The sequence below is a fragment of the Engystomops pustulosus genome, chromosome 8 (genome assembly GCF_040894005.1).
Source record: "Engystomops pustulosus chromosome 8, aEngPut4.maternal, whole genome shotgun sequence".
NCBI lineage: Eukaryota > Metazoa > Chordata > Amphibia > Anura > Leptodactylidae > Engystomops > Engystomops pustulosus.
The window spans coordinates 8457602-8473818 of NC_092418.1; the positions used below are offsets into that span (position 1 = coordinate 8457602).

Here is a 16217-nt window from a genome sequence, read left to right on the forward strand (position 1 = left end):
CTGAGTAAGCCCACTGGTGGACCCGGCTGGAACGAACTTGTATGGTGACCCCAAGACGAGCCAGAATCTCCGCCTTTAGCTGGGGGTACTCACGGGCCTCCGTTTCACTCAGGTCGTAGTAAGCCTTCTGCGACTCGCCGGTCAGGAACGGTGCCAGGACATCTGCCCACTGCTCAGCCGGTAACTCCTCTCGCTCAGCTACTCGCTCGAACACAGTGAGATACGCCTCCACGTCATCGGTCGTCGCCATTTTTTGTAAAGCCTTTTGTACTGCAGCCCGTGCGGAACGCTGGACAACCGGGTACCCTTGTAGACCAGTATGGGACCCCTCAGTAGTCGTCGCTTGCGGTGCTGCCATAATGCCAGAAAGCTTCTCCATCATCAGCTGGAACATGGCTCGGGACTCTTCCTGCTGCTGGCGGGACCGCTCCTCCTGCAGCTGGAACATGGCTTGCTGCTGGCGGGACCTCTCCTCCTGCTGCTGGCGGGACCTCTCCTCCTGCAGCTGGAACATGGCTTGCTGCTGGCGGGACCTCTCCTCCTGCTGCTGGAGCATGGCTTGCTGCAGCTGCCGATTAGCCTGGGACTCTTCCTGCTGCTGCTGCCGATTAGCTCTGGCCTCCTCTTGCAGGTATTTAATAAAGTCCTCCATCTTGGCTGTATCCTGCACTTTGCCTGCTGCTTTCACCCAGGCCATGCAATGTTGCAGGATGTATCAAGCCTTTCAGGTGTGTGTCTTTTTGAACTGCCCGCATCCTCCACCATATGTGGGGGTTTTGGCCCAGTAGAGACCATGGTAGCGGGGTGCTGTGATGCAGTTCACGACAGTGACACCAAAGTACAGTCCAAAACAGGTCTCGCCTGTGTTTATTTCAGTAGGAAAAATAAAGCAGCCTTTACATTCAGGCATCAAAAACAAAATAATATCCTACCCTTCAGGGTGCTAACTAAACAATGGTTCTCTGACTCACCACTAACAAAAAATCACTTGGCTGCTCCAGGCACAGAGGTCAGGGCTGTGTGCTCTCCAGCCTCCTTCCAGAGAGACAACACTTCCAGAGTGGCTTTATGCAGACTGATTAGGCTGCTCCCATCACCTGTGTCCAAGGTGCTGGACAACACAACCTCAGCACTAAGGCCTTGCATAATAGCAAAACCTAGGGGAAACATACCGCCCATCCACAGTTAACCCCTTCAGTGTCTCACACCCCATATATAATACCTCCATATATAATACCCCATATATAATACCCCCATATATAATACTACCATATATAATACCTCCATGTATAATACCCCCATATATAAAACCTCCATATAAAATACCCCCATATATAATACCTCCATGTATAATACCTCCATATATAATACTACCATATATAATACCTCCATATATAATACCCCCATATATAATACCCCCATATATAATAGCACCATATATAATACCCCCATATATAATACCGCCATGTATAATACCGCCATATATAATACCCCCCATATATAATACCTCCATATATAATACCCCCATATATAATACCCCCATATATAATACTACCATATATAATACTACCAAATATAATACCGCCATATATAATACCTCCATGTATAATACCGCCATATATAATACCCCCATATATAATACCGCCATGTATAATACCGCCATATATAATACCCCCATATATAATACTACCATATATAATACCACCATATATAATACTACCACATATAATACCACCACATATAATACCACCATATATACTACCCCCATATATAATGCTACCATATATAATACTACCAAATATAATACCCCCATATATAATACCCCCATATATAATACCACCATATATAATACCACCATATATAATACCCCATGTATAATACCGCCATATATAATACCTCCATATATAATACCGCCATGTATAATACCGCCATATAAAATACCTCCATATATAATACCGCCATGTATAATACTGCCATATATAATACCTCCATATATAATACCCCCATATATAATACCTCCATATAAAATACCCCCATATATGATACCTCCATATATAATACATTCATATATAATACCGCCATATATAATACCTCCATATATAATACCTTTATATATAATACCCCCATATATAATATCACCACCATATATAATACCATCATATATAATACGGGGGCCTCGTATTATATGGGCCTCGCACATAGCGGTGACCTTATAATGACCTTATAATGTATCCCTGCTAATGACTTTATACCTTCCCCATGACACCCGGAGATATGACACCCACCTGCCCGGGGTGTGCCCACCTGTCCGAGCCTGTGGTGATGCTCACCCTGCGTGTACCCCGCAATCACTGACAGGGGGAGACCGATCCCGATCAATGTCACTGGAAATACTTCAATTAGTCAAAAAGTGATTTCCAGTTTGATTGGAGTTTTATAGCAATTTCATCATCTCACCACCAGGAGGCGCCGCATCCCATCCCTGAATGTGGAGCCGCAGTGATTGCTGCATCTTCCAACCTGGTACCAGGTCCATGCAAGGTTCTGTATAGAACAGGACACCATGGACCATACAAGGTTCTGTATAGAACAGGACATCATGGACCATACAAGGTTCTGTATAGAACAGGACATCATGGACCATACAAGGTTCTGTATAGAACAGGACACCATGGACCATACAAGGTTCTGTATAGAACAGGACATCATGGACCATACAAGGTTCTGTATAGAACAGGACATCATGGACCATACAAGGTTCTGTATAGAACAGGACATCATGGACCATACAAGGTCCTGTATAGAACAGTACATCATGGACTATACCAGGTTCTGTGTAGAACAGGACCTCATGGACCATAGCAGATTCTGTGTAGAACAGGACACCATGGACCATACCAGGTTCTGCGTAGAACAGGACACCATGAACCATACAAGGTTTTGTGTAGAACAGGACATCATGGACCATAGCAGATTCTGTGTAGAACAGGACATCATGGACCATACCAGGTTCTGTGTACAACAGGACATCATGGACTATACAGGTTCTATGTAGAACAGGACATCATGGACCATACCAGGTTCTGTGTAGAACAGGACATCATGGACCATACAAGGTTCTGTATAGAACAGGACATCATGGACCATACAAGGTTCTGTATGGAACAGGACATCAAGGACCATACAAGGTTCTGTATAGAACAGGACATCATGGACCATACCAGGTTCTGTATAGAACAGGACATCATGGGCCATACCAGGTTCTGTGTAGAACAGGACATCATGGACTATACCAAGTTCAATGTAGAACAGGACCTCATGGACCATACAAGGTTCTGTATAGAACAGGACATCATGTACCATACCAGGTTCTGTGTAGAACAGGACATCATGGACCATACCAGGTTCTGTATAGAACAGGACATCATGGACTATACCAGGTTCTATGTAGAACAGGACATCATGGACCATATCAGGTTCTGTGTAGAACAGGACATCATGGACCATACCAGGTTCTGTGTAGAACAGGACATCATGGACTATACCAGGTTCTGTGTAGAACAGGACATCATGGACTATACCAGGTTCTGTGTAGAACAGGACATTGTGGACTATACCAGGTTCTATGTAGAACAGTACATCATGGACTATACCAGGTTCTGTGTAGAACAGGACATCATGGACTATACCAGGTTCTGTGTAGAACAGGACATTGTGGACTATACCAGGTTCTATGTAGAACAGGACATCATGGACTATACCAGGTTCTGTATAGAACATCACATCATGGACTACACCAGGTTCTGTATAGAACAGGACATCATGGACCATACCAGGTTCTATGTAGAACAGGACATCATGGACTATACCAGGTTCTATGTAGAACAGGACATCATGGACCATACCAGGTTCTATGTAGAACAGGACATCATGGACTATACAGGTTCTATGTAGAACAGGACATCATGGACTATACCAGGTTCTGTGTAGAACAGGACATCATGGACTATACCAGGTTCTGTGTAGAACAGGACATCATGGACCATACCAGGTTATTTGTGGAACAGGACATCGTGGACCATACCAGGTTCTGTGTAGAACAGGACATCATGGACCATACCAGGTTCTATGTAGAACAGGACATCATGGACCATACCAAGTTCTATGTAGAACATCACATCATGGACTATACAGGTTCTATGTAGAACAGGACATCATGGACCATACCAGGTTCTGTGTAGAACAGGACATCATGGACCATACCAGGTTCTATGTAGAACAGGACATCATGGACCATACCAGGTTCTATGTAGAACAGGACATCATGGACCATACCAGGTTCTGTGTAGAACAGGACATCATGGACCATACCAGGTTCTATGTAGAACAGGACATCATGGACCATACCCGGTTCTGTGTAGAACAGGACATCATGGACCATACCAGGTTCTGTGTAGAACAGGACCTCATGGACCATACCAGGTTCTATGTAGAACAGGACACCATGGACCATACCAGGTTCTATGTAGAACAGGACATCATGGACCATACCAGGTTCTATGTAGAACAGGACATCATGGACCATACCAGGTTCTATGTAGAACAGGACATCATGGACTATACCAGGTTCTGTGTAGAACAGGACATCATGGACTATACCAGGTTCTATGTAGAACAGGACATCATGGACCATATCAGGTTCTGTGTAGAACAGGACATCATGGACCATACCAGGTTATTTGTGGAACAGGACATCGTGGACCATACCAGGTTCTGTGTAGAACAGGACATCATGGACCATACCAGGTTCTATGTAGAACAGGACATCATGGACCATACCAGGTTATTTGTGGAACAGGACATCGTGGACCATACCAGGTTCTATGTAGAACAGGACATCATGGACCATACCAGGTTCTATGTAGAACAGGACATCATGGACTATACCAGGTTCTGTGTAGAACAGGACATCATGGACTATACCAGGTTCTATGTAGAACAGGACATCATGGACCATATCAGGTTCTGTGTAGAACAGGACATCATGGACCATACCAGGTTTTTTGTGGAACAGGACATCGTGGACCATACCAGGTTCTGTGTAGAACAGGACATCATGGACCATACCAGGTTCTATGTAGAACATCACATCATGGACCATACCAAGTTCTATGTAGAACATCACATCATGGACTATACAGGTTCTATGTAGAACAGGACATCATGGACCATACCTGGTTCTGTGTAGAACGGGACATCATGGACCATACCAGGTTCTGTGTAGAACAGGACATCATGGACCATGCCAGGTTCTGTGTAGAACAGGACATCATGGACCATACCAGGTTCTGTATAGAACAGGACATCATGGACCATACCAGGTTCTGTGTAGAACAGGACATCATGGACCATAGCAGGTTTTATGTAGAACAGGACATCATGGACTATACCAGGTTCTGTGTAGAACAGGACATCATGGACCATAGCAGGTTCTATGTAGAACAGGACATCATGGACTATACCAGGTTCTGTATAGAACAGGACATCATGGACCATACCAGGTTCTGAGTAGAACATCACATCATGGACCATACCAGGTTCTATGTAGAACAGGACATCATGGACTATACCAGGTTCTGTGTAGAACAGGACATCATGGACCATACCAGGTTCTGTGTAGAACAGGACATCATGGACCATACCTGGTTCTGTGTAGAACAGGACATCATGGACCATAGCAGGTTCTATGTAGAACAGGACATCATGGACCATACCTGGTTCTGTGTAGAACAGGACATCATGGACCATACCTGGTTCTGTGTAGAACAGGACATCATGGACCATACCTGGTTCTGTGTAGAACAGGACATCATGGACCATAGCAGGTTCTATGTAGAACAGGACATCATGGACCATACCTGGTTCTGTGTAGAACAGGACATCATGGACCATACCTGGTTCTGTGTAGAACAGGACAGCATGGACCATACCTGGTTCTGTGTAGAACGGGACATCATGGACCATACCAGGTTCTGTGTAGAACAGGACATCATGGACCATGCCAGGTTCTGTGTAGAACAGGACATCATGGACCATACCAGGTTCTGTATAGAACAGGACATCATGGACCATACCAGGTTCTGTGTAGAACAGGACATCATGGACCATAGCAGGTTTTATGTAGAACAGGACATCATGGACTATACCAGGTTCTGTGTAGAACAGGACATCATGGACCATAGCAGGTTCTATGTAGAACAGGACATCATGGACTATACCAGGTTCTGTATAGAACAGGACATCATGGACCATACCAGGTTCTGAGTAGAACATCACATCATGGACCATACCAGGTTCTATGTAGAACAGGACATCATGGACTATACCAGGTTCTGTGTAGAACAGGACATCATGGACCATACCAGGTTCTGTGTAGAACAGGACATCATGGACCATACCAGGTTCTGTGTAGAACAGGACATCATGGACCATACAAGGTTCTGTGTAGAACAGGACATCATGGACTATACCAGGTTCTGTGTAGAACAGGACACCATGGACCCTACCAGGTTCTATGTAGAACAGGACATCATGGACCATTGCAGGTTCTGTATAGAACAGGACATCATGGACCATACCAGGTTCTGTATAGAACAGGACATCATGGACTATACCAGGTTCTGTATAGAACAGGACATCATGGACCATACCAGGTTCTATGTAGAACAGGACCTCATGGACCATACAAGGTTCTGTATAGAACAGGACATCATGGACCATACAAGGTTCTGTGTAGAACAGGACATCATGGACCATACCAGGTTCTGTGTAGAACAGGACATCATGGACTATACCAGGTTCTATGTAGAACAGGAAATGATGGACCATACCTGGTTCTATGTAGAACAGGACCTCATGGACTATACAGGTTCTATGTAGAACAGGACATCATGGACCATACCAGGTTCTGTATAGAACAGGACATCATGGACCATACAAGGTTCTGTATAGAACAGGACATCATGTAACATACCAGGTCCTGTGTAGAACAGGACATCATGGACCATACCAGGTTCTGTGTAGAACAGGACATCATGGACTATACCAGGTTCTGTGTAGAACAGGACATCATGGACCATACCAGGTCCTGTGTAGAACAGGACAACATGGACTATACCAGGTTCTATGTAGAACAGGACCTCATGGACCATACAAGGTTCTGTATAGAACAGGACATCATGGACTATACCAGGTTCTATGTAGAACAGGACCTCATGGACCATACAAGGTTCTGTATAGAACAGGACATCATGGACCATACAAGGTTCTGTGTAGAACAGGACATCATGGACCATACCAGGTTCTGTGTAGAACAGGATATCATGGACTATACCAGGTTCTGTGTAGAACAGGACATCATGGACTATACCAGGTTCTGTGTAGAACAGGACATTGTGTACTATACCAGGTTCTATGTAGAACAGGACATCATGGACCATAGCAGGTTCTATGTAGAACATCACATCATGTACCATACCTGGTTCTATGTAGAACATCACATCATGGACTATACCAGGTTCTGTATAGTACATCACATCATGTACCATACCAGGTTCTATGTAGAACAGGACATCATGGACTATACCAGGTTCTGTGTAGAACAGGACATCATGGACCATACCAGGTTCTGTGTAGAACAGTATATCATGGACCATACCAGGTTCTATGTAGAACAGGACATCATGGACCATACCAGGTTCTATGTAGAACAGGACCTCATGGACTATACCAGGTTCTGTGTAGAACAGGACATCATGGACCATACCAGGTTCTGTATAGAACAGGACATCATGGACCATACCAGGTCCTGTGTAGAACAGGGCATCATGGACCATACCAGGTTCTATGTAGAACAGGACATCATGGACCATACCAGGTTCTGTGTAGAACAGGACATCATGGACCATACCTGGTTCTGTGTAGAACAGGACATTATGGACCATACCTGGTTCTGTGTAGAACAGGACATCATGGACCATAGCAGGTTCTATGTAGAACAGGATATCATGGACCATACCTGGTTCTGTGTAGAACAGGACATCATGGACCATACCTGGTTCTGTGTAGAACAGGACATCATGGACCATACCTGGTTCTGTGTAGAACAGGACATCATGGACCATAGCAGGTTCTATGTAGAACAGGACATCATGGACCATACCTGGTTCTGTGTAGAACAGGACATCATGGACCATACCTGGTTCTGTGTAGAACAGGACAGCATGGACCATACCTGGTTCTGTGTAGAACGGGACATCATGGACCATACCAGGTTCTGTGTAGAACAGGACATCATGGACCATGCCAGGTTCTGTGTAGAACAGGACATCATGGACCATACCAGGTTCTGTATAGAACAGGACATCATGGACCATACCAGGTTCTGTGTAGAACAGGACATCATGGACCATAGCAGGTTTTATGTAGAACAGGACATCATGGACTATACCAGGTTCTGTGTAGAACAGGACATCATGGACCATAGCAGGTTCTATGTAGAACAGGACATCATGGACTATACCAGGTTCTGTATAGAACAGGACATCATGGACCATACCAGGTTCTGTGTAGAACATCACATCATGGACCATACCAGGTTCTATGTAGAACAGGACATCATGGACTATACCAGGTTCTGTGTAGAACAGGACATCATGGACCATACCAGGTTCTGTGTAGAACAGGACATCATGGACCATACCAGGTTCTGTGTAGAACAGGACATCATGGACCATACAAGGTTCTGTGTAGAACAGGACATCATGGACTATACCAGGTTCTGTGTAGAACAGGACACCATGGACCCTACCAGGTTCTATGTAGAACAGGACATCATGGACCATTGCAGGTTCTGTATAGAACAGGACATCATGGACCATACCAGGTTCTGTATAGAACAGGACATCATGGACTATACCAGGTTCTGTATAGAACAGGACATCATGGACCATACCAGGTTCTATGTAGAACAGGACCTCATGGACCATACAAGGTTCTGTATAGAACAGGACATCATGGACCATACAAGGTTCTGTGTAGAACAGGACATCATGGACCATACCAGGTTCTGTGTAGAACAGGACATCATGGACTATACCAGGTTCTATGTAGAACAGGAAATGATGGACCATACCTGGTTCTATGTAGAACAGGACCTCATGGACTATACAGGTTCTATGTAGAACAGGACATCATGGACCATACCAGGTTCTGTATAGAACAGGACATCATGGACCATACAAGGTTCTGTATAGAACAGGACATCATGTAACATACCAGGTCCTGTGTAGAACAGGACATCATGGACCATACCAGGTTCTGTGTAGAACAGGACATCATGGACTATACCAGGTTCTGTGTAGAACAGGACATCATGGACCATACCAGGTCCTGTGTAGAACAGGACAACATGGACTATACCAGGTTCTATGTAGAACAGGACCTCATGGACCATACAAGGTTCTGTATAGAACAGGACATCATGGACTATACCAGGTTCTATGTAGAACAGGACCTCATGGACCATACAAGGTTCTGTATAGAACAGGACATCATGGACCATACAAGGTTCTGTGTAGAACAGGACATCATGGACCATACCAGGTTCTGTGTAGAACAGGATATCATGGACTATACCAGGTTCTGTGTAGAACAGGACATCATGGACTATACCAGGTTCTGTGTAGAACAGGACATTGTGTACTATACCAGGTTCTATGTAGAACATCACATCATGTACCATACCTGGTTCTATGTAGAACATCACATCATGGACCATAGCAGGTTCTATGTAGAACATCACATCATGTACCATACCTGGTTCTATGTAGAACATCACATCATGTACCATACCTGGTTCTATGTAGAACATCACATCATGGACTATACCAGGTTCTGTATAGTACATCACATCATGTACCATACCAGGTTCTATGTAGAACAGGACATCATGGACTATACCAGGTTCTGTGTAGAACAGGACATCATGGACCATACCAGGTTCTGTGTAGAACAGTATATCATGGACCATACCAGGTTCTATGTAGAACAGGACATCATGGACCATACCAGGTTCTATGTAGAACAGGACCTCATGGACTATACCAGGTTCTGTGTAGAACAGGACATCATGGACCATACCAGGTTCTGTATAGAACAGGACATCATGGACCATACCAGGTCCTGTGTAGAACAGGGCATCATGGACCATACCAGGTTCTATGTAGAACAGGACCTCATGGACCATACAAGGTTCTGTATAGAACATCACATCATGGACCATACCAGGTTCTGTATAGAACAGGACATCATGGACCATACCAGGTCCTGTGTAGAACAGGACATCATGGACTATACCAGGTTCTGTGTAGAACAGGACACCATGGACCATACCAGGTTCTGTGTAGAACAGGACATCATGGACCATACAAGGTTCTGTGTAGAACAGGACACCATGGACCATACCAGGTTCTGTATAGAACAGGACATCATGGACCATACCAGGTTCTGTGTAGAACAGGACATCATGGACTATACCAGGTTCTGTGTAGAACATCACATCATGGACCATACCAGGTTCTATGTAGAACAGGACATCATGGACCATACCAGGTTCTATGAAGAACAGGACATCATGGACCATACCAGGTTCTATGTAGAACAGGACATCATGGACCATACCAGGTTCTATGTAGAACAGGACATCATGGACCATACAAGGTTCTATGTAGAACAGTACATCATGGACCATACCAGGTTCTATGTAGAACAGGACATCATGGACTATACCAGGTTCTATGTAGAACAGGACATCATGGACTATACCAGGTTCTATGTAGAACAGGACATCATGGACCATACCAGGTTCTATGTAGAACAGGACATCATGGACCATACCAGGTTCTGTGTAGAACAGGACATCATGGACTATACCAGGTTCTGTGTAGAACATCACATTATGGACCATACCAGGTTCTATGTAGAACAGGACATCATGGACCATACCAGGTTCTATGTAGAACAGGACATCATGGACCATACCAGGTTCTATGTAGAACAGGACATCATGGACTATACCAGGTTCTATGTAGAACAGGACATCATGGACCATACCTGGTTCTGTGTAGAACAGGACATCATGGACCATAACAGGTTCTATGTAGAACAGGACATTATGGACCATACTAGGTTCTGTGTAGAACATCACATCATGGACTATACCAGGTTCTATGTAGAACATCATATCATGGACTACACCAGGTTAGGTATTCATGGTGAGGGGCGGCACACCCTGGGGTTGCTGAGATCCATTATGGGTAGGACATAAGGAGATCAGAGGCCGGGAGACCTGTCTGGTGTGACCGCTGCTGCTGGGATGGGACACTTGAGGTTCCCACACTTGCCGGGCAGGTGCAGAATGTTACACGTGGGGTGTGATGCAGATTAAAGGGTCCTGCGCACCCTGCACCCTCCCGGGGGAGAGCATGCTCTGATCACAGGCCGGGATAACAGGAGGGAGAGAGAAAGTAAAACACCGAGAGGAAGCTGAGGAGAGAGGACACCAAGACATCTGAGCAAATGGCCAACACCTCTATTGACACAGGCCGCAGGGGCGCACACTCAGATATTTATGGGGCTGCCGGGAGAGGTTCACAGGACATCACCTCGGGGGAAATGGAGACATACTGGAATAATAACAACCTCACAATCTTATTATCCTCACCCCCCTGCTCTTACATGGTATGGTCCAAAGGTGTAATATTAAAACTTCATCTAATTCTGATCTGAACATCTACATTAGTGGTGATCGTGGTCCGATCAGCTATAAGATGGACCTGGCCATGTCTGGAGGTCCAGTCCTGTACTCTGGTGGGTCTATAGGGTACCTGGAGGTCTTGGTGGTCCGCTGGGACAGTCTATACTCCTATACTCCATGATAGTCCAGAGGTCTCTCATTCAAGTGGGTCCACACAGTACCTAGAGGTCCAGAGGTCTAGTGTTGTGCTTTAGTAGGACCATACAGTACCTAGAGGTCCAGAGGTCTAGTGTTGTGCTCTAGTAGGTCCATACAGTACCTAGAGGTCCAGAGGTCTAGTGTTGTGCTTTAGTAGGACCATACAGTACCTAGAGGTCCAGAGGTCTAGTGTGGTACTTTAGTAGGACCATACAGTACCTAGAGGTCCAGAGGTCTAGTGTTGTGCTTTAGTAGGACCATACAGTACCTAGAGGTCCAGAGGTCTAGTGTGGTGCTTTAGTAGGACCATACAATACCTAGAGGTCCAGAGGTCTAGTGTTGTGCTCTAGTAGGTCCATACAGTACCTAGAGGTCCAGAGGTCTAGTGTTGTGCTCTAGTAGGTCCATACAGTACCTAGAGGTCCAGAGGTCTAGTGTTGTGCTCTAGTAGGTCCATACAGTACCTAGAGGTCCAGAGGTCTAGTGTTGTGCTCTAGTAGGTCCATACAGTACCTAGAGGTCTAGTGTTGTGCTCTAGTAGGTCCATACAGTACCTAGAGGTCCAGAGGTCTAGTGTTGTGCTCTAGTAGGTCCATACAGTACCTAGAGGTCCAGAGGTCTAGTGTTGTGCTTTAGTAGGACCATACAGTACCTAGAGGTCCAGAGGTCTAGTGTGGTGCTTTAGTAGGACCATACAGTACCTAGAGGTCCAGAGGTCTAGTGTGGTGCTTTAGTAGGACCATACAGTACCTAGAGGTCCAGAGTTCTAGTGTTGTGCTTCAGTAGGACCATACAGTACCTAGAGGTCCAGAGGTCTAGTGTGGTGCTTTAGTAGGACCATACAATACCTAGAGGTCCAGAGGTCTAGTGTTGTGCTCTAGTAGGTCCATACAGTACCTAGAGGTCCAGAGGTCTAGTGTTGTGCTCTAGTAGGTCCATACAGTACCTAGAGGTCCAGAGGTCTAGTGTTGTGCTCTAGTAGGTCCATACAGTACCTAGAGGTCCAGAGGTCTAGTGTTGTGCTCTAGTAGGTCCATACAGTACCTAGAGGTCCAGAGGTCTAGTGTTGTGCTCTAGTAGGTCCATACAGTACCTAGAGGTCCAGAGGTCTAGTGTTGTGCTCTAGTAGGTCCATACAGTACCTAGAGGTCCAGAGGTCTAGTGTTGTGCTCTTGTAGGTCCATACAGTACCTAGAGGTCCAGAGGTCTAGTGTTGTGCTCTAGTAGGTCCATACAGTACCTAGAGGTCCAGAGGTCTAGTGTTGTGCTCTAGTAGGTCCATACAGTACCTAGAGGTCCAGAGGTCTAGTGTTGTGCTCTTGTAGGTCCATACAGTACCTAGAGGTCCAGAGGTCTAGTGTTGTGCTCTAGTAGGCCCATACAGTACCTAGAGGTCCAGAGGTCTAGTGTTGTGCTCTAGTAGGTCCATACAGTACCTAGAGGTCCAGAGGTCTAGTGTTGTGCTCTTGTAGGTCCATACAGTACCTAGAGGTCCAGAGGTCTAGTGTTGTGCTCTAGTAGGACCATACAGTACCTAGAGGTCTAGTGTTGTGCTCTAGTAGTTCCATACAGTACCTAGAGGTCCAGAGGTCTAGTGTTGTGCTCTAGTAGGCCCATACAGTACCTAGAGGTCCAGAGGTCTAGTGTTGTGCTCTAGTAGGTCCATACAGTACCTAGAGGTCCTGAGGTCTAGTGTTGTGCTCTAGTAGGACTATACAGTACCTAGAGGTCCAGAGGTCTAGTGTTGTGCTCTAGTAGGTCCATACAGTTCCTGGTTATCCAGGGGTTTAGAGTTTTGTAATCTAATGGGTCCTTACAATAATTGGTGGTTCAGGTCCATATAGTACCTAGTGGTCAAGATGCCTGGCTTGGTACCCCAGTGGGTCCATGCAGTGACACTCCATGGTGACCTATAAAGATCTCTACCTCCTCATGACCCAAATGGCCTATTGGTGGTCCAGCTGTCTATGTCCAGTATGTATGTTATATAATCTATACCTTCCTATTTAACAACTGGACTCTGTCACCTGACTGTACCCCCATCCCCCCATCCTACACCTTGGATACGACCCAGACTGATACAAAGTGATACAATGTCCATCTACAGTGTATCAGTCCGGCAGAGCTAGTGACAACAGCTGGGGGGGGGGGGGGCACTGTGTTATAGGGAGGGGGTGGGCAACAAGGTGTTAATTGGGTAATGATGGAGATTAGGTGAGTATAAACATAGAATTACCCCGTGTACAGACTGCCCCCCCCCCCCCCAGCATCACAGTCACACACTAATGATAGGGGCAGCAGCTAGGCACAAGAGCTGACAATCTATGGCCTGGGGTTGCGTAGAGTAAGAAAGTGATAGACCCCCCCCCCCCCCTCAGTGTATGGGGTCTCCTCCCCCTGTATAAAGCCCCTCTACAGGGTCCCCGGTGTCAGATCTCATCATGCACTCAACAGGAATAGTGGGCTACTGCCTGCCCAGCGCCCCGGACCCCCGGAGAGACATGAGTGAGTACCCCAAGCCACTGCCTATGTGTGTGCCATGTATCCTGCAGTCCTATGTAACACTACAGATAACACAGTGATATCTCTGAGTACAGATCATGTAGTAGATGTGTCCTGCAGTCCTATGTAACACCACAGATAACACAGTGATATCTCTGAGTACAGATCATGTAGATGTGTCCTGCAGTCCTATGTAACACCACAGATAACACAGTGATATCTCTGAGTACAGATCATGTAGTACATGTGTCCTGCAGTCCCATGTAACACCACAGATAACACAGTGATATCTCTGAGTACAGATAATGTAGTAGATGTGTCCTGCAGTCCTATGTAACACCACAGATAATACAGTGATATCTCTGAGTACAGATCATGTAGTACATGTGTCCTGCAGTCCCATGTAACACCACAGATAACACAGTGATATCTCTGAGTACAGATCATGTAGTAGACGTGTCCTGCAGTCCTATGTAACACCACAGATAACACAGTGATATCTCTGAGTACAGATCATGTAGTAGATGTGTCCTGCAGTCCTATGTAACACCACAGATAACACAGTGATATCTCTGAGTACAGATCATGTAGTAGATGTGTCCTGCAGTCCTATGTAACACCACAGATAACACAGTGAAATATCTCTGAGTACAGATCATGTAGTAGATGTATCCTGCAGTCCCATGTAACACCACAGATAACACAGTGATATCTCTGAGTACAGATCATGTAGTAGATGTGTCCTGCAGTCCTATGTAACACCACAGATAACACAGTGATATCTCTGAGTACAGATCATGTAGTAGATGTGTCCTGCAGTCCTATGTAACACCACAGATAACACAGTGATATATCTGAGTACAGATCATGTAGTAGATGTGTCCTGCAGTCCCATGTAACACCACAGATAACACAGTGAAATATCTCTGAGTACAGATCATGTAGTAGATGTGTCCTGCAGTCCTATGTAACACCACAGATAACACAGTGATATCTCTGAGTACAGATCATGTAGTAGATGTGTCCTGCAGTCCTATGTAACACCACAGATAACACAGTGATATCTCTGAGTACAGATCATGTAGTAGATGTGTCCTGCAGTCCCATGTAACACCACAGATAACACAGTGATATCTCTGAGTACAGATCATGTAGTAGATGTGTGCTGCAGTCCTATGTAACACCACAGATAACACAGTGATATCTCTGAGTACAGATCATGTAGTAGATGTGTCCTGCAGTCCCATGTAACACCACAGATAACACAGTGATATCTCTGAGTACAGATCATGTAGTAGATGTGTCCTGCAGTCCTATGTAATACCACAGATAACACAGTGATATCTCTGAGTACAGATCATGTAGTAGATGTGTCCTGCAGTCCTATGTAACACCACAGATAACACAGTGATATCTCTGAGTACAGATCATGTAGTAGATGTGTCCTGCAGTCCTATGTAACACCACAGATAACACAGTGATATCTCTGAGTACAGATCATGTAGTAGATGTGTCCTGCAGTCCTATGTAACAGCACAGATAACACAGTGATATCTCTGAGTACAGATCATGTAGTAGATGTGTCCTGCAGTCCTATGTAACAGCACAGATAACACAGTGATATCTCTGAGTACAGATCATGTAGTAGATGTGTCCTGCAGTCCTATGTAACACCACAGATAACACAGTGATATCTCTGAGT

The 16217-nt window shown here is 45.3% G+C and overlaps 1 protein-coding gene across 1 annotated transcript in view; it reads left to right on the forward strand.

Moving 5' to 3' along the window:
• Positions 1 to 16217, forward strand: part of LOC140075727 (T-box transcription factor TBX6-like) — a gene marked incomplete at its 5' end in the record, with an annotated part of 51981 nt that overhangs the window by 31250 nt on the left and 4514 nt on the right. The gene's annotated exons all lie outside the window — the stretch shown is intronic.